This window comes from Microtus pennsylvanicus, chromosome 16, assembly GCF_037038515.1.
Source record: "Microtus pennsylvanicus isolate mMicPen1 chromosome 16, mMicPen1.hap1, whole genome shotgun sequence".
In the NCBI taxonomy this organism is placed as follows: domain Eukaryota; kingdom Metazoa; phylum Chordata; class Mammalia; order Rodentia; family Cricetidae; genus Microtus; species Microtus pennsylvanicus.
In genome coordinates this window covers 19,329,037-19,355,277 of record NC_134594.1, presented here as the reverse complement: position 1 = coordinate 19,355,277, position 26,241 = coordinate 19,329,037, and positions in this window count along the sequence as shown.

Here is a 26,241-nt window from a genome sequence, read left to right as displayed (position 1 = left end):
ATCCACATATATGCAAAATATCAGTGCCAAATAGTGGTTTAGTTCTATTTATGACTTATCTGTTTTTATTTCCATTTCATATGGTGCTGAGGCAAATCACAGGGACCTGGACTTTAGAAAGTGTTATATCACTGTGCTATAGCCCAGTCCTAATGCATACGCTACACAGCAGTAGAGAAAACCATTCAGGATAGTGACCTCGAGAACAATGGTGACTACATCTATTGGTTTTTCCTTCAGAACAAATCATGAATTGGAAAACATTAGTGATTCAGATGTAATGCATATATCTAGACTTCTTCATATGAAAGTCTTACATGTAATGTTATGAAGTGCAGGGTGTGTGTTTTTAACTTTTTGATTCACTTGCCAGACTATGGACCTTATAGAGAGTAAAACTAAATTTGAGATTTCAAAGATATAGCTATGAAGTCAATATTCCACCCACAATGCTGTTATGGATAGAAAGACCACAGCCCAAACTCTATTTTTATTTTATTTATTTTAATGTATCTTTTCTCATAGGATAAATATGTAATATGCTTGTGTGGTGTACAGAATATATCAATAAATAGTCTAAGAAGGGCCAATATTACAGACGTAAAAGAGCCCTGCACAGAGCACTGTCTGACAATGCTCTCATTTCATGGCTAGAGATACAATTCTGTTGAGTAAATGCTTCCCCAGCATGCTCAAAGCCAAGATTGTGATTTCCAACCTGCTATAAACTGGTGATGGTAATGGATACCTGTAATCCCAACATTGGAATGTGTAACATGACGTCAGAGGTTCAAATTCATCAATGATTAATACAAGTTCAAAAATAACTAGTGTATGTGAAACCCCATCATTAAACAACAATAACCCCATCATTAAACTTCAATACACACAAGCGGCTACCAAAAATTTACGTTTCATCTGTGATTTTAAAGAATTTAGAAGTTAAGATTAGAGCATAAACTATAAACTGACTATATGTTTAATAAAATGTGTATTTACAATATTCATATTATTTTCTATCTAAGACTACAATACATTAATGTAGTCCAACTTTCCAATCTCCAAATTGTAGTGTAGTAGTGATTTACACTCAAGGATATACAGATTCCACAACATGGTGCCACACTGGTTTCTAAATAAGAACAAGTAGTAATTTTTTCTGACTTCACATCTATGCCCATTAGAAGAGAAGAATTGGAATTCTAGGAGTGTAAAACACACTAGAATTTACTAAGTATGGATTATTTGGAGGTCATTGCCAATATCTTATTACTGGCATTTACAAACATGGGCAAAATGTCAGCTTCTTGATTCAATTCTGCCAAAATATTAGACAGACTTTGCGTTCATTGATCCACATGCAAGGAAAAGGAAAATATTTTGTGAGTGTTATATTATACTACTTACAGTGACCTCCAGAAATACATCTGAGCCGGGCGGTGGTGGCGCACGCCTTTAATCCTAGCACTTGGGAGGCAGAGGCAGGTGGATCTCTGTGAGTTCGAGACCAGCCTGGTCTACAAGAGCTAGTTCCAGGACAGGCTCCAAAACCACAGAGAAACCCTGTCTCGAAAAACCAAAAAAAAAAAAAAAAAAAAAAAAAAGAAATACATCTGAATGTTGGACTGGATTTTGGACAATTGATATTAATTTTATGTTAGCTACCATTCACAATAAAGAATGACAATCAGCCATATTAGAAAAATAAATTTGTTAATAAAAAATTTCTAGTAAACAAAGCTGATCTCAATTTAGTGAAGGAAACTTGTTTTTAGGAATTAACAGAGATAGCCTAGATTAAAATTTTATTTAAATCTAACCTATTTGGCATTTATTTGTACTTTCTACCTTATAATGTCTCAAGGTAGAAAAGAACATTAGAGACAGCTGTGTAGCTTGGTCTATCTGAGGGGCCCTCAGAAGAGGGATCAGGATCTATGCCCAATGCATAAGCTAGTTTTCGTAGCCCATTCCCTATGGTGGAGTGCCATGCTCAGCTTTAATTCAGGGGATTTAAATTTGGTACTGCCTCAATTTAATCCGCCAAGCTTTGCTACTCCCCATGGGAGGCCTTAGTTTTAGAGGGAGTGAATGAGGAGTGGGCTGGAAGGGAGATGCAAAGTAATTATATATATATATATATGTGTGTGTGTGTGTGTGTGTGTGTGTGTGTGTGTGTGTGTGTATACATATACATATATATATATATATATATATATATATATATATATATATATATATATAACCAAAAGCAGCACTTTATTTTTTTTCTATTTAGAAGTCAAAGGGCAAAGGGCAAAGTAAGGAGAGATGCTCTCAGGTACTTTTAGAGGAATGATCACAGAATAATTTGTCTGTTTTTTTCATTTTCTTCATGAAGATAGAAACTTCCCATCAGAAAAAAAATTCACCGTGAGTAAAGTATTTAAAATACCTTTGAAAAAATGAAATATAATGGTTATTTAATAATCCACATTTATCGGAAGAAATGATAAATTATCTGAGTATAACTAGATCAGTATACACAATTCTTACTTAGCAGTAAATTACATGGTATTAAAATCAAGTTAAAACTGTCTTTGATTGCTTATAATTAATAGGAGGCAATGTTTAGAGTTTAATTTGCCAATTTCTTAGCAGAAGGAAAAGTGCAGGCTCCTTGGAAGCCTATTCTGGCATTGGATTTCTCTAGAACTTCCTTTTTTTTAATTCACTACTTGTTATCACCAGATTATTTTTTTGACATCACCAAATCTGTCATACATGAGGTCTGCATGTAGATATATGTTTCTGAAGTTAAATTCATATTTATGCCTAAGCTATGTGGATGACTGCCTCTCTAGTCACTCGTAAGTCTGAATGTACTCAAACATCATGCTCATTTCTCATACTTAAAGTGATGTTACAAAAGTGATTTTTTATGTTTTTTTTAAATTTTATTCACTAATTTAATTTTTATTTCTTTTCCTAAGTTGTGATGAACAAATATCTAGTCATCTAAACATATGGTAGCTGTAGCATTGAAAACCAACCTCAACATTGGTAGTTAATCTCAAAACTGCAACTGTATAGCTCAAGAGTGTCCTCAGTTACATGCAGGCTAGTTAGGTCATCTGCCAAGTGCAGAATTTCCCAAAGAATTTTAAATTATTCTAAAAATAAAGTGGTAATGCAAGGTAATATCATTTGAGAGGACCTGGTGAAATTTGTAAATTTAAGGACCCTCCTGATTCTTGTGATTTACTTAATTCCCCAGTGTTAGGAACCTCCTCTATCTGAGAGGAAATGTTTCAATTCAATGGCAATCTTAATTAAAAAGGTTTAAAGATTATTTTGTAAAAATAATTTTGATATACCTTCAGGATTATTTTATTGCTATTCAGCTCATTCAAAGGATGGAGGTAGATTTATAATATGAATTTAATATTTGATACCTAATTTCCTTGAAATGAAAATGTTAAAGAGAATATAAAACAACTATTAGAAGAAAAGAGAAATAAAGAATACTAAAGAAAAATAGCTTTTTCTGAATCAAATATTCATAATCATAACAGCGCTTGTTACATTTTTCTTACTTTTTAATGAATTGAAAAAAACTCCATACATGCATGCATACATCAATACATATTTGTACTTTGAGACTTTTATTCGCAATGTACATTGTTTCAAACTTATCCTTCACCTCTCCCAATATTTGCTCTTATATATGTGCACCACCATGCCCAGATTCTCCTTCACCATTATGTATTTCAAAACTTAACATGACTTAGATACAGCCTAAGTCCTCATAATTGTCTTCTTTTATAAATGAGAATAGAGTATTGAAAAGTGTCATGATTTTGACCAGATGGTTTACAGAGCAAAAATACTTATTATAATGATTTCTGAGGACTTCCTTTTGAAGCCGGGCATTTTACCCACAGGAAATTTGCTCCTATACATGTTGTATGGTTCACTTATTCTCACCACTTAATAATGTTTTCTGTTATTTTCTATACTGGTGAACAGTACAAAAAGGGAACTTTTAGGCATGGGTAATCTATTCTATAGATCCTGGATTCATTCTGGGTAGGAAATGACCAATACAAGCAGCCATGGAAAAAGCAAAGGTCAGACACAAAACTAGTGGGTAGCCCCTGTCACTGTTGTGAGGAGTGAATCCAACTCCTTGTGGATTCTGAATAGGTTCCAAAGTTACAAAATCATGGTTCGTGAGGTGTGGCGCACTATGCTGCCTCATTGTTGTAAGTGGCTCACTACTGATCAGAATGAGACATTCCAAGCCTAGATCTGGTGGATCACTTAATTTTCATAGATTATTCCTTCCCTGACTGGGTTTCATGCTTGATAGGGTCTTAAGTGAGTAAAACAAACAGGAAGAGATCCTGGTTGCCACCATCCTTTCTCTGTAGACTGGATTACAGCACTCTGCTTGAATTTTTCTTTGAAAACAGAAATTGATTAGAAATGGAAAGCTCAATACATCAAAAATTAGCTTAATGAAACATGTCACCAACAAACTATGAAAGTCAGAGGAAAGAATGTCCAGAATTAAAGACATTTTTTTTAAGAATTGTATTCAGATATTATTGAAAAAGCAAGGAGGAAGGATCACAATATCCTAGACCTCTAAAATGATAAAGGTATCAAACTGAGGAACATATGGACTAAAAGATTCAGCTTACATGAAGACAAAGAGAGAAAACACTTCCAACATAATCGGACAAGAACAGGAACGGTAATAGTCTATGATAACAGTCCTGAGTTTCCACTTGACTAGATTTAAAATCTCTTTGGAAGCATGTGCATTTGATGTGTTTGCAAGCCACATTCTGGAGAGAATGAACTTTGAAGGGACATACGGCCTCTCTATAGGTGGCTTCTTCTAGTAGGCAGACTTTGCACATTAATCATCAAGCAAAAAAATGTACCTACAGCCTTACCTGTATGCGATATGATAGAAATATTCTCAGTTGAAGATTCCTTTTAACAGATGATTTTATCTTATGTCAAGCTGACAAAAACTAACCAACGTAAACACTAAAGAAAAGGAATAAACGAGGTACTGTAGATGGAAAGACATCTGTCTTTGTTGCTTTATGTGGTTGTAATAAACATCATGATCAAAATCATGATGGGGAAGGAAAGGCATTATATCATATTATACTTGTATATCACAGTCAATTACAGATGGAAGTCAAGGTAGAAATTCAAGCAGTTGCTAAAACAGAAACTATAAAAAAATTATATTTACTGTTCATCTCCTGGCTCATTACAAGGTCATATTTCTAGCCCAGGTCTACCAACCTTAGGTGGGATCATACTGACGTAGTAGCTGGATATTATCACTATGATAGTCAATTAACTCAATGTCCCCAAAGATTCCTACTGGCCAATATAACCTAAGGAACTTCCCTCTTTCCAGGTGACTCTATGTTATATAAAACTGAAAGATGAAGCTAATTAGGACATTTTATTATTGTGAACCAAATGAAGTTGATATGGAAATGGTAGTATTATAGAGGAGACCTTTGGATTAAATACAACCTTCATTAAAATGACAATGGAATATTATTAATTCATAAAATCACCCTGTGATTTGAAGAGTATAGGCAGAACAGGAAACTATGTTAAGACAAACAACCTAGAATCAGTCAGGAAAGCAAGTATTCCACATTTTTCTTTTGTGACATTATTTTAGATTTGTAAAATATACTAATGAAATGGGTAGGGGAACCATTTGATATATGAAATGGACCATGCATAGAAGAAGTGGAGATAGGAGAGAGAGTTGGTAATGAAGAAGATTATGATTATTAAACATACAAAAATATTGATATAAACCCACAAATGTATTCTAAGAAAACTGATTTGTCAGTTTATACTAGTTTTCTTAAATGGACAAAACAAAATATTTAATCAATTGAAAAAAGCATAACATGTATATATTCAAATGCATAATTTTGATACATGTGTGTAATTTGCAAATGTATGTGTATTTCTATGTATGCATACAGAGACAAGCAAAAGTTGCTATTTTACTTTTATTCTTGGCTGAACACCTTTTTTAACAGGGTTGGTTATTCATTCATTCTGATGCTAAACTGGGATGTGGCTAGTCCCAAGCCATAACTGACTTGGATTTTTGCTTGTTTGTTTATATTCATTTGATTTTTAACTTTATAGTACATGTTTACTGAGGAAATAAAAAAGAATTCCAGAAAGAAATGTATTAGAATTAGAACACCAAGATACAACAGAATGTGTTATTGCATGTCCAGAACCCAGTTATCCTGCACCATTATTAGCCACCTTACTATCTTTTTTTATACCCATCTCTGTAAATGACCTATTTTCCTTATGATGGTAGGTAAATCCTTTCAGATGTACAAAACACCACTGGATTCAACAATCCATGGCAAAAAATAATATAAGACAGCACCTCAAGACTATGATGACTTCTCTCCACTTTGGTTTATCTATCTATCTGAAGTCTTCACCAAAGTTTTGAAATTATGGTTTGATTTCTACCTTTCTTTATTCTCTTGGTATAAGTACTTTCTGAAACAGTTGCCAAACTGGAACCTTGTATTTAAAGCAGCCTAAATATGTGTTCCTTTTCATGGTTACTCAGAATTTAGCTTCAGAATAAATAAACCTTAAGCCCAAATAAATCTTTCCTCTCTAAGGTGGGGCGGTTGAGTATTCACTACAGTAAGGGCAGTCCAACACAATCCTTAGGCGATGGAACATCTAGAGGTCCCCAGAAGAGTGTACTTGAATGATCCCAGTTTATCCTCAGTCTCCTTTGTTTCCGGATGCTTTTCTCTTCTATAATCTGCTGCATTGCTAGACTGCTACAGGCTAAAAGAAATGCAACTATTCCCTCCAGGCTTGCAAATTATGGTTTTGCTAGGATACTGATTTAATCTCCATGTCTGTGCAGTGATAACTTTTCCACACCGAGCCTCCTCCAAGTCAGACAGACTACATTTTGATACAGTTCTTTGGGATGTTTGCTAAACTATCACTTAGATTAAATAATAACAATTAAATTATGAATTATATAGATTAATAAGCAATATATTAATAAGGTAGATTTAAAATCTATTATTTATTTTAACAGAGTTGTAAGGTTTTTCTAAAAGTCAAGAATCAACCTTACTAGTAGACTTTTCTGCAATGATAGTATTAGATAAAAGAATCAATGGGTTTATACTTATTACAATAATTGAATTGCAAGTTTTACTTATTTTACTTTACATTAATTGTAACTAACAATCACTAATGGTGAATATTGTAGTGGGCAGAATCAATTCGCAATACAAATGTAATTGCTAGAGTGGTTTTGTCAGGGGACATTCTGCATTTTGGGTTTTCCTGATATTTTTCTTAATTCTACCAGTCTTGATCTAGTCCTGAAAACATATGATATTAAAATTTATAAAGAGATACAAACTGACAGAACAGTCCATAAATTCAGGCAAACACATATTATTTCTATTTTCTATGAAGTATTTAGCTTCATTGAAAACATCAAACTTTTATCTATGTGAAAAAGTGGGCTAAAACAACATTAATATTTCACCTTAATTCTCTACAAACACAACATATGCTAAGGAAATTATGCAATTTAGTGATGTTACAATTCCAGCTTTTAACACTATCCTCTATTGATTGCCCTCATGTGTTTTCTCTAATAAAGAAAATTATTCTTATAACATTTTAAAAAGTTTAAATTCAGATATTTTGATTTGTATATACATTAGCTTATTTTTTTTCAATTTTCACATTCCACAAGTAGTAAGCTCCACTGAAAATACAGTACAATGATCAAATTTTGAAAAGTAAACAATCAATTCATCTACATAAAACTAAAATTTTAAGTACATTTTCATCTACTTAATCACATGATAGAGGTAGTGCCTCGGGCAGAATTCATCTGGGAAGCTGGAATACAGATAGATATAAATGCGCATTAATGAAAATATGTCATCAACTTTCTGAAAATAGCTTTTGTAAATGATTCGATGATTTTTAATCTTCCATATACATGCTGCATTTGATTAAGCTGACAATAAGAAGGAGAACAATTACTGGGAATTGTATATTGGACAGTACTTTTCATTTTTATTGAAATGTCATCTGGCCAAATAACCATTACAATAAATTTTTCTCATTTTATTTCATTCTTAGGAAATGTATATGCTTCTCTACTGTGTTTATGGAATAAAGGTTTTTAAATTATTCGGTTTTAGAAAGATTTTTATACATGAATTTAATTTCTTAATATTATACTGAATTTCAATTTTATTATTATATCATTTCTATTTTAAATATGAAGAAAATGGACACTAAAGCTATGTAACAGCTTCTTTAATTTTCTGACCATAGATGTAAAAACAGAACACATAAGATTTAGCTCCTATGTTTTTTGTTTTGTCTAGTGTTTTGAGACAGGACCTCATTTTGTCAAGGCTGGTGTTTGACACCTGATCCTCCTTCTTCTACCTTTTGAAGTGCTAGAATCTTAAGGATGCAATGCCACAAGTGGCTCCTCTGTTAGACTGACTATGGAAAGTTTAGGGAACTCTTGCTCTTCCTACTAAATAGTTATATCAGCTTTTTTAAATTCCTAAAACAAAGTTAGAATGAAAGTACATATACTTACTGTATTCTCGTGAAGAAGAGTAAATGGCCTTTCAATGCATTGTTTTCTTCTCTGCCTTAGAGATCTAGGAAAGTTAATCGAAGAGAGCGTGGAATTGAATTCACATTGGGCTCTTCTCACTTTAAAAAATGAGGACCCTACAAAGGACATATGGATCTTCCTGTGGAGAGGAAATAGATGAGATATCCTGGGTAAACTGGAGGCAAAGGGGAGTAGATGGGAGGGTAGGGGAGGTTGGGAACATGAGGGACCAGGATGGTAGAGTTAGGGTCAGGATGGAGGAGGAGAGGAATGAAAGAGATATCTTAATAGAGGGAGCCATTATTGGGTAAGGAGGAAAACTGGCACAAGAAAACTCCTAGGAACCCACAAGGATTATCCCAGCTAAAACTCTCAACAATAATGGAGAGGGTGCTTGAACTAACCTTCCTCTGTAACAAGATTGACAACTACCCTAATAGTCATCACAGAGCCTTCATCCAGTAACTGATGGAAGCAGATGCACAGATCCACAGACAGGCACTGGACGAGGCTTTGGGAGTCCAGTTGAAGAGAGGGAGGAAGAATTGTGTGAAAAAAAGGGAGTCAAGATAATCCACAGATATAGCTGGCCTGGGCTGGTGGGAGGCCACGGACACTGGAATGACAGCTAGGCAGCAGGCATTCGACCGACCTAGACCTTCTGCATCTGCGTAACCCCGTTGTGTACCTTGTTTTTTTTTTTTTTTTTTTTTTTTGGGTGGCCTCTAGTATTGGGACCAAGACCTGTTCCTGATGCTTGAACTGGCTCTCTCTCTTTCTTTCTCTCTCTCTCTCTCTCTCTCTCTCTCTCTCTCTCTCTCTCTCTCTCTCTCTCTCTCTCTCTCTCTCTCTCTCTGGTTTTTCGAGACAGGGTTTCTCTGTGGTTTTGAGGCCTGTCCTGGAACTAGCTCTTGTAGACCAGGTTGGTCTCTAACTCATAGAGATCCGCCTGCCTCCCAAGTGCTGGGATTAAAGGCATGTGCCACCACCGCCCTGCCTGAATTGGCTCTTTTGAAAGTGTTCACTAGGGTGGGATGTCTTGTCCAGCCTTGATGCAAGGGGGAGGAGCTTGGTCCTGCCTCAATTTGGTATGCCATGTTTTGTTGACTCTCATGGAAGACTTTTCCCCTTCTGAATGGAGATGAGGGAAAAGTGGATGGAGCAAGAGGTAAAAAGGAGGTGGGGGAGGGAATTGCAGAAGAGGAAGGAGGGGAACTGTGGATTGTATGCAAAATCAACAAGCAAACAAGCAAGCAAATAAATAGATAAATAATAGTAATAGGATATTTTCTTAAAACTTTCTAAATACAAAATAGTCGTTAAGTTCTCAATGTTTGGAGTGTATACTAGACTTTATATAAATAAGCGACCTAGCAATAGGAGCACAAGTCATGGTTACACATATATTACTAAATGGCTACTAAAGGAAATTTAAACTTTTTGTTTTTTTATTTTATTTTATTATTTTTTATTGGAAAAAAAAGTTCATACAGTATATTTTGATAATTTTTCCCTTCCCCAAACTCTTCCCAGATCCCTCCCACCTCCCTACCCACCCAACTTTATATTCTTTCTCTCTCTTTCTTTAAAAAAAAAACAACCAAGAAACACAAAAATGTAAATCAAAACAATCAAGCGAGAGACCAATAAGACAAAAATATGCCAAAATTAAGTAAAATGAAATTTAAAAGTCCACAAAAATACCATTGAGTTTGTTTCATGTGGGCATGAGTCCTGCTCTGGAGTGAGGTTGATAGACCCTATTCAGTAGAAATAACAAAAATGCTCTTGATTTCAGTTACTGGAACTGGACAACACTTACAGACTTTTAATTTATAGAGTATTACTATTTATTTTTAACAAAACTGATGTTTTCCTTGATGCCATTCATTTTCTTGTAATATTTTATACATAGGACAGTTACTAAAGATGATAATGCTGATTTTAGGAATTATATGGATACAAAGGCCATTAGAAAGAGCAGATACTACATTTTCAATGTCAACATGAAGAACTCTTTCATACAGGAACAATTCAGTTTCAGTAATCTTAGTGAGGGATGGTTTCCATTTTAAAACTGCAAAACAGGAAGTTGGGTATTTATATGTACATAGAGAGAAACATATATAAGTTCTATTTTATTAGGAAAAATAGTCATCTCTTATGGGGTCTTATTGGGTATATCACCCCTAATGAAGTGTCAGTTTCATGCCAAACATGAAATGAACTCAATGCTATTTTTGTGGATTTTCTGTCTTTTAGCAATTTGCTTGGATATCTTTATTGTCTTAACAGTTTTTGCTGATATATTATGATTTTGCTTGTATATTATGATTTCTGACATTGTGTTTATATTGGTTTAGTTTGTGTTGCACCTTTTCTTCTTTAAACTATTGTTTTGTTTATATGCCATTTTGTTAATTTTATAAAGAGAGAGAGAGAAGAAAGGACATGGAGTTTGGTGGTTGGGTGATGTAGAGTATATAGAAAGAGCTGTATGAGGGGAAACATAGTATACTTATACTGTATAAAATTATTATAAATTATATATGTGCCTATATATGAATTATTTCATGTATGTGAATATACTTTGGTGTAGATAAGTGGATCACACATACAGAGCATCATAGGTCATAACAGTAAGCTGTACCCTAGAAACTTGATTAAAGGCACTTAACTATCACTAGATAAAGGTGCTGGAAAGTGAACCTGGGTCCTCTATATGAGTGACACATGGTCTTTACTTTTGAAACATATCCAGTCCCATCTAGTTTCTTTTAAACCCACCCTAAACAAATATATAAATCAGTACAATAAGTGATAAAGTTTAAACGATAAAAAGGGAATAATTGAGCCATTGAGAGTTGATGAAATTGGGTATCCCTTAACATTTTGATGAATAAATTCTATGTATGAATCAGTTTCTTCTTCTTATAGACCCTAATATATACACTGGGGGTTAGAGGGTCTATGGTGATAAAAGTAGATGCCCAAACCTGTAAATCTAAGAAACTGTAAAACATAAATTTCAACTGGAAACTGTAGGTCCACTTCCTTTACCATGCTCCAAAGACTAATCAAATTCCTTTCCTAGTTCCTGTAGAATCTCTATCAGTCCTCAAAGAAGATAGATCATTTTCTTTAAACTCAATTCTATCTGGGGGTTACCTTCTGAATCATTTGTGCTTTCCACAAAATCTTTTTGGATTATTAATATGAGACATGTTACGCTAATCATTATATATACAAAACTAAATTAAACTTCTTTTTATTTGACTACAGCACACTCATTCAGAATATGGATAAATCAATGAAGGTAATTTTATAAGAATTAAAAGAGATAATAGTCAATACTTCTATGTTAAAATGAATTAAAATATTATAAATACTCAATAAAAGTTAGTTTCAATTACATTCTGGAGAATGTCAAGGAAAGAAAGCATGATCAATAGAAATCACTTAGGAATTTTTTATATCTTCCTTTTTACCCATTTGTTTTCAATTGCCACATAATACTTACGTATACTTACAATATACAATATAGTATTTGAAAACACATGTATATTTTATGACTATCAAATCAAGTTAACAAGCATAATAAATAAATAATAAATCGAGGCATGTGTTATTCCTTGTGGTTAGACATTCATATTTTCTTTTAGTTAATTTAAGATAATTTGTTCACTTATTTCTACTAGCTATACTTTTTCCTTACTGAGTAATCTCTCTATTAACTCCTCTAACATTTACAGTGACTGTTAACTATTATTTTATTCTAATAATAAAAATATTTATGATTTTATATATGGGTAATTTTAACGCATATCTTTTGCTGTATTTTTTCACATTATCTCACATAAAATCTCAACTTGACTTTGACCTCACTGTAAAGTCCATTCTGTCCCTATCTTTACAATAATCTCCTGTTAACCACAGTCTTTAATTTCATTTTATAACACTTTTGGCTAAGTGAGAAACAATATTTTAAATTTGGATAATTAGGAAAATTCTGCAGCCACTGAACTGTAGACCCATACAAGTTAAATAGTTTGACAAATAAATATTTATACTGACAGGGCTACACAGAGAAACCAGTCTCCAAAACCCAGTAATAAATAATAAACTCACAGCCAAGATCTCTGATTGGGCTGTTTCCTGCTGTTGGTAACTAGTGCTTTCTATGGTCCAAATCCACTGCAGAAAGTATGATAAATCATGCTTTATTTTCTTTAAATTTGAAGCTTTGGATGTTAACTTATTCATTTATTGTTATTGTTATTATTATCATTATTAGTTTTTGAAACAGTTATTTCTTTTTTATTTCATTTATTTATTTATTTATTTATTTATTTATTAAAGATTTCTGCCTCCTCCCCGCCACCTCCTCCCATTTCCCTCCCCCTCCTCCAATCAAGTCCCCCTCCCTCGTCAGCCTGAAGAGCAATCAGGGTTCCCTGCCCTATGGGAAGTCCAAGGACCTAGCCACCTCCTTCCAGTTCTAGTAAGGTGAGCATCCAAACTGCCTAGGCTGCCACAAAGCCAGTACGTGAAGTAGGATCAAAAATCCATTGCCATTGTCCTTGAGTTCTCAGTAGTCCTCATTGTCTGCTATGTTCAGCGAGTCCGGTTTTATCCCATGCTTTTTCAGACCCAGGCCAGCTGACCTTGGTGAGTTCCGGATAGAACATCCCCATTGTCTCAGTGTGTGGGTGCACCCCTCGCGGTCCTGAGTTCCTTGCTCGTGCTCTCTCTCCTTCTGCTCCTGATTTGGACCTTGGGAATTTAGTCCAGTGCTCCAATGTGGGTCTCTGTCTCTGTCTCCTTTCATCACCTGATGAAGGTTAATATCCAGGAGGACGCCTATATGTTTTTCTTCATGGGATATACTCACTCATAATTGGTTTCTAGCCATAAATAAAGGACATTGAGCCTATAATTCGGGATTCTAGAGAAGCTAAATAAGAAGGTGAAACAGACTGCACGATTTTACTCATTTTTTTAAGAGAAAATGATCTTCAGAATATTGAATAAAACTAGAAATCATTGTCACATACAGAAGTCAAAACGTCTAGTTCAGAATGACAAGTGCCATGTTCTCCCTTGCAAGTGCTGATATTAGATAATAGATTTTTATATATGTGTGTGTATATATGTATGTATATATATATTTATATATACACATATGGGAAACATAGACAGTGGCACAAACATGGCCTGAATGCATCTGATTGGAGGATGGAGCCAGTAGAAAGGGAAGGTGAAAGAGAGATTCAAGACTGAATCAAATAAGGAAGACCAAGAATAATAAAAAATATGTATGAAAAGATCATAATGAAACACATTGTTTGTATATTTAAAAATGTAAGTAAATAATATTTAATACAAATATTTCATTATTTATAGAAATGGTATAGTGTTTAATTTCTTACTTCAAGTTGTGATATCAGATGTCTTTTCCTATAAATAGTTACTTATTTTTCTGTATAGAATACCCTTGATTAGCATTCCTAATTCAACCATAGCATTGGATAGTATGCTCTGCATTTCATGTTAATTCAAACATAAAAATTATACTGAAATTATACTGAGTTTAAGACCTTTCCATTTGCAAAATGTATTTTATATGTATTTGTAGTATAATTTTTTCTCCCCATGTAAAATTGAAACAAATTTTAAAATTTGAATGACCAAAGATTTAATAGTTTCATTTGAAACCTTCATAAAATAACTAATAAAATATAATTGGAAACTTTATATTATTAACAAACTAGAATTACTTTATTCATTTCATCATGCAGTATGCTATGTTTGGACTTTTGGTTAAATAAATTTAATTTCCTATTAGATCAAATTACTACTACATGCATGCAGTGTTTGAATAGCTCATAATATTATTTCTAATTTCATACATTGTGAATCAGATTAATGACTTGCTTTTATTAATTTTATTTTCTGAAAGGAACACTGGAAAGAGGTTATTAAGTGCTGGTACTCAAACAGAAGAAGCTAGCAAGTATATCTCATTGATATATTGGATCAGAGCCAGGGAGAAAAGGTCTATGCATCTCCACCAAAACTCATGGTCTAACTTATTTTAACTCTTCTTTAAATGTATCTTTTAGTTCTTCTACATTTAAGATAATCCTGCATTATCTTAGTCAGGTCAATCTCAAAGATATGTAGGTTGAAGCAGCTTTTGTAAAAATGTTAAGAAACAAAACAAAACAAAAAAAAAAGGAAAGAAAGAGAAGAGAAGACAAAGCAAACAAAATAAAACAAAACCTCATTCAAATACAAATGTTTATTAAAATTTGGATTAAAATAAGGTTTTTAAAAGAATATGGGATATATATATATATATATATATATATATATATATATATATATAACTTTACTGTTTTAATGCAATTAAAGACACATTTAAATATATAAAAATCTATTTAGTATGTTTAGTAATATACACATTTAAATATTAACAACCATAGGATAATGAAGAACCCAAATTTCAACTTCTCTATCCAGAGATTAATACAAAAATAGATTTAATAAATATTTAAATTCCCAAATGTATGCTCTTTATCTCTTGTTTCATTTCTTCCTTTCAAGATTGTCTTAAAAAGGGAGTGAGGCATTGTGTAGGCCCAGTTACTAAAAATTTTGCAAGGGCATTTTAGTTGCCACTGAGCTGGCGTTTCAGAAAAGATCTCCCTAGTGGTTTTTAGAGAACTGTTTTCCTTCCCTTCTTGGTAGCCAATATTTTCTCAATCCTGTCTTTTTAAAAGATTGTTGACCTTTTTTTTTTTTTTTTACCGTTTTAGTTGTCAAGGGGCTAGAATTCCCAAGGAACTCACCTATGAATGATAACAACAAATTTTATAGTTTTTGCATTTCTTTAACAATAAAGTTACCTTTTATTCTATATGAGTTCAAGAAAATTGTCTCTCTCTACAACTCAAAAGTGATTTTACATATTCATGTAATATAATACTTTAAATGTAATAGAAAAAAGAACAGCCTAAAAGTTGACAAGTACTTCGTGGAAAATGAGATACATATAAGAGTGACAAATGGAATAATAGCTCCTTTTAATTCATTAAGATCATAACAGATATTCTTCCTGTGTTTTTCCAAATGTGTGCACATTAGAATGAGACTCAAAACTAGAGTCTTCTATGAGGTAGATATGTGAGCTATCACTATAATGTATCTCTTTGTCTTTCTGTCCATCTCTCTATCATCTATTTAGTATGTATGTATGTATATTTGAATATATGTAAGTATGCATGTATGTATGTACCTGTCTGTCTACTGTCTATCTATCTATCTATCTATCTATCTATCTATCTATCTATCTATCTATCTATCTATCTATCTATCTATATATCTATCTATCTATCTACAAAAGACTACCATGAAGATTCTGAATTAATTATATTTTTGTCACAAGTAAAGATTCTGTGTTATGTGGGCTGGGTGCATATAGTAAACCCTAAAACAAATTCCATTTTCCACTCCACAGAACAATACTGTAATTAGATTAATCAAGTGAACTAGATGTGACAAAATATATAATTAACCAATTTTAAAGAATTTAACCTGAAATATTTGAGAACTGAACTTAATGGCATAATACCTCCGAGGGCAAGAAAGAAAAGGACTTGAATACTTGCCATAAAAGAGGAGCAGTGTGACCCTATGAGATTCACACCAAGTAATTTGTGGATGGCAGCAGCAATGTCAGCCTGCTGGAGGCACATAATGTCTTCACCCACTGAGATTTCAGAGAATGTGTGTGTACACTGAGGTATGGGGATTGTAGTTTAAAGATCTATGATTACATATATTACCATGCTTAATTGGCATTTAGCTTATATTTGCTGTTTATTTTAATAAACATGGTAACATATAAAATAAAAGTGGAAATGAAATAAATACAATGAAAATAAAGATTCATCCCACACTCCTTGCAGATTTTCACTAAATAGTGATTAGTTTTTACGAGTGGGGGCTAAGTTGTTATCAATTGGAAAAGATGAAAAAGAAAAGAAATATAATGCCTACATTCCGCTCGATTCTTTTAAACATTTATACTTCTGTCATTTATTGAAATATCAGAGGGAGGTTAGAAAGTGAAAAGCCTATTTAAAAAATTCTGAAGGTAGGTTATGACTTTAGTTACTAAATTTATAAAAGCAATTTCCTATCAAAAACTAGTGTGGTACAAAATGCTTTTGAGTTATATGAAAATGTTACCTTGTTCTCATTGACACATGCGATCGTCAAACCTCGATAATTTCCGTCTTGTCTCTTTCTGATTTTATTTCTATTATTAAATTATCTTATACTAGAAAAGAAAGATTGGAAACTACACAAAATAAAGGAGGAAAGAAAAAATAGAAGGGAAGTCAGTGGTGGCTGAGAGGGAAAAGGAGGAAAAGTGAATGTGGGTAGAAAAGGAAAAATGTCTTCAAGAAAATATTTCATTTAATAATGCCTTTAAATAAGCTAATATTAAGTATAAATAACTATAGCAAACCCATCCATGTAGGTAAAAAGAGCTGAGTGAATAAAGAATATTTTTAAGATGAAGGAAAGGCCAACAAAGCAACAGGATGGAGAAATGGCTCCCTTATTAGTGATTTTTCACATTGCTGAAACAAACTATCTGAGGAAAACAAGCCTGTTTGTTACTACTTCCAAAAGGTTCAGACCGTAATTACTTTACTCTTTGTGTTTGGCAGGAACATGATGGGATAGGAGACGTAGTCAGTGGAAACAGGTGACTTCAAGATGGTTGGAATGCAAAGAACATGGCATGACATGAAGTGATGAGAGTTGGGATGTAGCTCCAAATGTACAACCTAGTGACACAACCCCTCCAGCCAGGACATATTACCTCTGACATTTTACTAGCATGAAATAATGTTTTCCTTTCTAGTACCCATTAAACAGCCCAATTACTTACCCAAGTGATGAGGTAGGCTGTTAATTGGTTTCACATGCTTTGACAACGGTATCTTGCATCAGATTTTTGGGAGAGTACTAATTCCATCAAGTAGACAATCAGAATGAGCCATCACACTCCTTCCCTAAGTAAACAGCACAATTTAGATAAGTGTTATGTTCCTTTCATCCCTAAGCATAGAAGGAAAAAAGGCCCTTTGGTTAGAAAATGACTAGTAGACAGAGTGTTATAGAAAACACACTCTGGTCTGGTAAAGGACACTGGTAAGTTCTGGTGGTTGGAGTACAAAAGCCACAAAATACTGATATCTATGTTATGAATCTGAAAGTTACATCAGTATCAGCAGTCATGTTTCAGCTAAACATCTGAAATGTGAACAGGTACAAGTATAGAGGTAATAGTTTCAGTAAAACCAGACTTCCCGATTCTATCTGTGAAGAGATCCATCTACATTAGAAACAAAATTCCAGATGCGTTGCACACCAAAACCAATGAGAGTGACAGCAGAGTCTCCAGTTTCATTGATTCAACTGAAAGCAAACAACATAAAGGAAGTTTAGCTGCAGGAATTATTTTGGTTCTCTGTCAAATATAATAATGTGCTGTTCATTACTTATTAACGTACTCTTCTAAAATAAATGCACTTTATAAAATGCTATATTATTAAGGATTTAAGTAACATTAATGTATTTGTATATACCCATTTACATCTTATTTTATTATTTCATAATTATTTTCTTAGTTATTTGAAAATTGCATGCAATATATTCTTATCACATTCATTCCCTCTCACCTACATCTTCCTGTTTTCACCCCTACCTGCTTATCATTAAACTTTGTGTTTTCTTTTTATATTTGTAAAAGCAATTGAGTCCAATTATGCTGCCCCAAAACTGGTTGGTATGGGGTAAACCCTAGAGTGTGGGTGATCAATAAGAGTTATTTTGGTGTGGTACGTCCTTCATACTCTTAAAATAAGCTGACTCTCTTTCCTCCAGCATCTACCTATTGTCAGCAGCTCCTCAGCTTGGGATGGGCATTGTGCCTACTCCCTTTCACACTGGGACTTATCTTGTTTGACTTCTCTATGCAGGTCTTCTGTATGCTCTCAAATCTTTAGTAAGATCATATGGAAACTGCCATAATTACCATCCTTACTCCATTTTTAACTCCGTGAGTTACCATAAAAGGTTAGCCTGGCAAAATGAACTCACTGAAATAGTGTCACAAATATTGTAAGAGTAATCAAACACTTGCTGATTGGATTTAAGTCCCATGACACAGGATGAAATCCATTCCTGGCACTGTTATCTAGACTAAGAAACAGTAATTAGAAAGATTATGGAAACTATAGAAGAACGTCCTACTATTATTCTCATAAATGGAGTTAGATTATCCTTACATTTTTAGTATTGTACCCATTGTACCATAAACTAATGCGCCTCTTATTCTTCATAGAGACACCGAGTCATGCAGTAGATAACAATCAAAATTGGTCAAAAGGCAGAGCATAAGATGTTGTGGTGTGTTCAGCCACAAAGAAGACATCCATATCACAGTCCTCATGCCAAGGGTCAGGTCATATAGGCTGGAAAACTGTAAGAGCCAGAGGTAGTTGAAGAGGAATGTATCAGATTGGGGGGGGGGCATGAATAAAGGAATCCCACACGAGCTACGAATAGGGTATAATAAAGGGTTCTTTATTAAAGGGGAACTCATAGAACATAATGGGGAACTAGAACAGACCCAACATCCAGGTGTGGCAAGTGGGGAGACAGAGAGTGAGTGGGCAGACTCGGTGCTTTTGATACCTAAGGTCACAGCAAACCTGTTCCAGCTGCTCAAAGGTCCTGGGCTGAAGGAGGTTTTCTATCACCTTTTGTCTAAATAAGAGAGTTCAAAACCCAATGCAAAACTATATACAAGAAGAACAGATATCAAGTATACAAATAAGAATTACAACCAGCACAAACAAGAAACATAAGCTAATGTTTAAATAATTATTCTGTCCTAAGCAGTCTAAGTCTTGTATTAAAAATGGCTTGGCTCAGTCATAAGAGGAAAGTAACTATGAGTATCTAGTCTTCAACCTCATCGAAGGCCTGAGAGGGAGATAATATTAAATGAGCAGGCAGGAAGTGCAATCAAGCAGATTTCAAACTGTATAGGAGATGACAGAAACAACTGGCTACCTGGGCAGTCACCCAAAAGTCTGATTTGCAATATTGGAGCAACTAAATTTCACTCATGCCTAGAGTAACTTGCAGATCATCATACCTTTTATTTAAATCTAATATTTGTTAATGACATTAAAGCAAGAAAGAGGGAAATCTTCAAAAAATATATAAAATAAATATTTTGACCTCCATAATGTCAGTATTGTTTAATAGACTTAAATTGATACGTTTTTTATCACACTCAATATGTTGAGAACTACAGATTATAAAATAAGTCATATTCCATGGTGACGTTATGTGCTGTGATTCAAAGTTAACATATTAAACTTGTCCTTACAAGATTAAGATTAAATGCACCCACTTGTAATTTAGCTTTTCATTGATTAACAATACCTACAATCAGGCAAAATTAAGGTTCATAAAGGTTATATTTTGCATTTCTGAAAATGGTGGAGAAGACAGTTTATAAAGTAGAAGAACAATAATAACAATGCCATCAGATATATGTGTAAACCAGAAATAAACCTGAAAATGTATGATTTTATCAAGACAATACATGAGGAAGGAGTATATGTTTTATTTTGAGGTCAGATGAATGAGGATCAGCAACTGTGGGAATTTTGTTAAAGATGATAAACTAAATTTAAGATAAGAAGTATGTCACTGTATTGACTCTAAGTGGGAAAAGGGCCTTACAAGTGTTCATCGAGGAACTGAATACCATATAAATGACTCTTTAATGGGAACTCATTGATTTATCTCGAAAAATGTACATGATGTGGGTAGCAAAGGGGCAAGAGCAAGGACTTCCTATCAGTGGATCAATATTGTGAACAGTGCCAATCCGCTACTGATAATTACTGAAATATTTTCTCACCTTTCAGTTTCATTTATTAAGTATATCTTTACTATGCTGACAGTAAATTATGCCAATTGGTATATCTCAAGATGCTCATGTTCTCTTTTGGTTGCTAAAATATTTTCAGTACCGTGAGATTAAAATCCTAACAAACTTCTCTCTAGTATGATAAACCAACCAACAAACATAACTCCTGCTGTTCCTCGGTCTGAAATATCTTGTCTAGAGAAATGACTTATTTTACAAAAGGACCATTTTGGCCATTTATAGTTTGCTTTTTATCTATTCAATTGTTCCCTTGTATTCTTAGAATAGAAAAAGGAACCTTTTAAGAATAATAACATACCAATTACCTTTAATTACTCTCTAGCTTTTTCAGTCGAGAGAAAAACCTCTCATTTTATGTTTAGTTTGTGTCTGAATAGAGCATGTTATATCTGAAACCTTTAATGGAAAGGCTTTTCCATTTCCCACAAGTTCCTTGCTATTTAATGTAACTTCTAAATTTAAAAAGTTATTTAAAGTGCTACAGATTTCCTTGATCACCTTGAAAAGACGAGCAAAACATCAGTGAAAATTATTAAAAAATTGTGTTTTACTCTGATAAGAATTCATAGTTATTATCGTGAAAGCCAACTCATTTTATGTTGAGGGCTTCCACATTTCTCAACCACGTAAATATTGACTACAAAAATATATTTCAAAAGTCTGACTGTATAGAAAATTATATGGAAATAGAAATAAAGCAACTTTTAAAGAAGAGATAAAATAGGATTATTGGTCTGGCTTTTGCTAGTTTGTTTAAGTAAAACAATTTGACAAATAGAAATGACCACTGTTAGTCGTGTAGGACATAAAGAAAGACAAAATTGAGACAAAATTGTCTCAGTATTTGTGTTAAAGTATTTGGTGTTAAAATGTTTCTAGATCAGTTGTTCCAGATGGAAACCTAAGTCCCCCCCCCACTGGCTCTTGTTTCAGAAACTGCCTGCTTAAAGTTTTTAAGAATGTGCTGCTATTTTGTCTGGAGAATGTTATTAGGTAAAGAAAATGTAAATGTTAATTTAAAAGGCAATGCGTTTCTCAGAAGAAACTGTGCTCCCATAAAATGAAGAAGTATCTAAGACCAAAGGATTTTTAAAAGCAGCAATGAGCTATATGAATTTTAATAGGAGAATCAGACCAGAAAAAAATAAGTAAATAAATATCAAATAAATAAAATGTTTTTAATATACATACATGACAAAATAGGGAAAGAAATATTTATCCATTTCATTTATCCAAAAAGTAGAACTCAATATTGACAATATGTATTCTACTTGCCAAATCAAAAGCCAAATTCATCTTTAAGACAGTATGTGAACATGAAAAGCACATTCAAACAAAGTGATTGAAAGCCTACCATATGCACAGAAGAAATTGGCAATTGACATGCACAGACATACTATAATAAAAATCATTTATTAACTATGAAAAGTGCAATACAAAGATAATGTTCACAGTGGACTTGAAAACCACGATGGCAGCCAGTAAGTTATGACTCAAATATACTTTTAGACTAAAAACTTTGTGAAAATTCTTATTAAAAAACTGTAACTAATAAAGTTTTTTTTTTTTTACTAAAAATAGATTGCTTTCATCCAACATATTCTGGTGATGGTTTTCCTTACCTCAACAACTTCCAGATCTTTCTTATAGTCTTATCCAATCCACAACATTTTTTTTCTCTTTCAGAAAGAAAGGCCATCTGAAAGATGATAAAATAAAGATAAAGAACAAAGAAATTTGTTTTTACAAGTGAACTTTTGTTTGTTTTTTTTATTTACTGTACAATTTTACATTTGAAATATCAAAAGTACCTAAAATGGACAATTCTATCTCCATATGTATATATATATATATGGAGAACTATATGTATATATTTGTGTGTATGTATATCTATACACACCTGTGTGTGTATATACGCACACACACACACACACACATATATATATATATGATCATAGCATACTTTGCATGAGAAATTCTGTTAAAAAAAATCACAGAAATTTCTTTTTTTTTAAAATTTTATTATGCCACTTTACATTCCAACAGCAGTTCTTCCTGCCACCCACCTTCCACCTCCTTCTCACCTCACCTCCAGTTTATTTCCACCCTAATCCACTCCTCCCAACAGGCAAGGGCTCCCATAGGAGATCAAAACTGTCTGCCACATTAAACTGGGGCAAGACCAAGCCCTTCCTCTTTTCATTAAGACTGAGCCTGACATACTGCCACAGGGAATGGGCTCCAACTAGATAGCTCATGCATGAGGGATATATGTTCATCCTACTGCCAGGGGCCTCTCAGATATTCCAAATTTCACTACTGTCTGCCATATATGGAGGACCTTGTTCAGTACCGTGGAGGCTCCACAGCTGTCGATATAGAGTCCTTGAGTTTCCACGAGCTTGGTTCAGCTGTCTCTGTAGATTTCTCCATCATGATCTTGACCTCCCTTGCTCAAATATTCCCTTTTTCCTCTCTTCTGTTGGATTCCCAGCATTCGGCCTGGTATGTGATGGTGGATCCCTGCGTCTGTTTCCATCACATACTGAATGAAGGCTCTATGATAATAGTTGGGATATTCTCCAGTCTGATTATAGGTGAAGACCATTTTGGGTACCCTCTTCACTATGGCCAGGAGTCTCATCTGGGGTCATCCTTGTGGGGTTTTGGCATTTTCCCTAGCACCAGGTTTTTCCCTAACCCCATAGTTGTTTTATCTATAAGGATCTCTCTTTAATTGCTCTCCTACTCCGTCCTTCTTGTACCTCAACCATCCCATTCTCACAGGTCCTCGTTCCCCATCCCCTTACCTTTACCACCCCCAGTTTACCCAGAAGCTCTTATCTAATTCCCCTCCCCATGGCGACCCATGTTTCCCTCTCAGAGTCCTCCTTGTTCCCTAGCTTCTCTGGTGCTGTGGACTGTAGTCTGGTTATCCTTTGCGTTGCATCTAATATCCACTTATGAGTGAGAACATACTGTGTTTCTTTTTGAATCTGTGTTACATCACTCTAGATGGTTATTTCTTGTTTTTTTTTACATATGCCTGCAAGTGTCATGATGTTTTTGTTTTCACAGTTGATTAATATTCCATTGTGTAAATGTACCACATTTTCTTTATACATTCTTCAGTTGAGGGGCGTCTGGGTTGTGTCCAGATTGTGGCTATTAAGAACAATGTTACTATGAACACTGTTGTGCAAAATGTCCTTGTGGCATGATTGAATATCGTTTGGGTATATGCCCAAGTCATGTATTGCTGGGTTTTGAGGTAGAGTCACAATTTTCTGAGAAACTACCATACCGATTTCCAAAGTGACTGTACAAGTTTGCTCTCATACCAACAGCAGAGGAGCTCCCCTGACTCGACATGCTCTCCAACATAAGCTGTCACCAGTACTTTTGATCTTATCTATTGTGACAGGTATAAAATGGTATCTCTGAATCTTTTGATTTGCATTTCCCTGGTGATTAAGCATGTTAAGCAATTCATTAAATGTCTTTTGGCCATTTGAGATTTTTCTGCTGAAAATTCTGTTTAGCTCTGTACTCCATTTTTAGAAATGGATGATTTTTTTTTGTGTGTGTGTTTTTATGTCTGGTTTCTTGAGTTCTTTATATATTTTGGAAATCAGTCTTTTGTCAGATGTGGGGTTGGTAAAGACCTTTTCCCATTCTGTAGTCTTTCATTTTGTCTCATTTATGCTGTTCTCTGCCTTACAGAAGCTTCACTCATACATGCTTATATGCATAAATATATGATTACTGAAAAGTTATCATGAGATATTCTCCTTTAAAAAATTACAGAGATTTCTGTGAATGACCTTGACAACAGTATATATTACAGAAGTTCATCATCCTCCATTCTTTTTCAATTTCCACGTTTATTTGCAACTTATTTTACTCAGGAGTCATAGTAATAGGAAGGCTGTTTGATTTATCATATAAAAGTTATTTGAAAAAATCCTCATAAGCTATAAAACAAAACTAGTAATTCATATACATATAGCCATTTTTCTGAATTGTTGATGACATGCAGATCCTGGAAACATAATATATTACATTTCTGACCATAAATAATTTTGCCTCTAAAAAATAATTATATCAGCATCACAGTGTTTTCACACATACCTTATTTACACAAAGGTTAGTCTTCTAAGTCTGATGAATAACATGCAAAACTGAGATACAGTTGAAATAAGTTTTTGTGCAGATAAAGAGGGGTTCTTTGTTTTTGTTTTTAAATTAATAGACATAGATGTTGTTCTTACACAAAGTAATATAATAGCAAGTAATTGCATTAAACGTACTGGCTTTGGGCGAGTCTAGGCAGTTTGGATGCTCACCTTACTAAACCTGGATGGAGGTGGGCGGTCCTTGGACTTCCCACAGGTCAGGGAACCCTGATTGCTCTTCAAGCTGATGAGGGAGAGGGACTTGATCAGGGGAGGGGGAGTGAAATGGAAGGTGGTGGTGGGGAGAAGGCAGAAATCCTTAATAAATTAATTTAAAAAAAGTAATTGCATTAAATTGTTAACAAACTTAATACAATTGTTTGAAACTATTTTAAAGTCTTTATAAATGTAAAAAATTGTACAATAACAGAATTTGGGGAAAGATATATATTAAAGTATTATAACACCAAACCGCTGCTTGATTATTTAAATTTTTATTTAGTAGAAACTGTTGTGAATTTCAGCGGGTTAGCACTTGTCTCTGGCTATTAAATACTTAGAACTAAAAATGGGGATAGGGAAGAAAGAAAGACTAAATATAATAATTACTTAAACTTTAATCAAAACATTTTATTTGTTCTTTGAAATCATTTGTTTTCTGAATATCTATTTCATAATTATATAGAAAGTAAAAGTGAATGTTAAGTATAATAGTTAAAGGTAAAAACAGTCTTTAGATTCTAACAAAGCAGTTCTAGAAAGATGGTGATATTAAAAAACATAATTCAGGAAGCACAAGGATAGATAAGAGTTAATGTGCATTATGCACTGTCAGTTTGTCTGGAGTTATATGTGGTCAGTTTAGGTAAAAGTAAAAGAAAATGAAGACAAGAATCTTAAGTGGGGGCTTGCATAGAGAAAAGCATCCTAGATCCTGGTACCCATGTCATATTTCTGTGAAAATGAATCCATAGTGCAGTATTTCTTGACTGACATATATTAGATAATTACTTTGAAACCCTACAAAACACAAACACACCAGCAGTAGAAATAACAAAAAGTCCCAGGCACATATTACTGAATATTTTGAACAATATATGTCATGAATTTTTTAACTTCAGTCCATATATGTACCTTAAGGCATGAAGTCTTCAACAGAGGAAGAAGTCTGTATATGTTGTATGTTGTGTGTTGTAACAGTAATCTGAGATTACCTGACCTCAAAAATCCATTACATTAGAATGGTTATAATAGACATGCTTATTAGTTATCCTGTCTGCATTAGGTTCTATTCTTTCTTATTTTACTGAAAGGTTTGATGACTT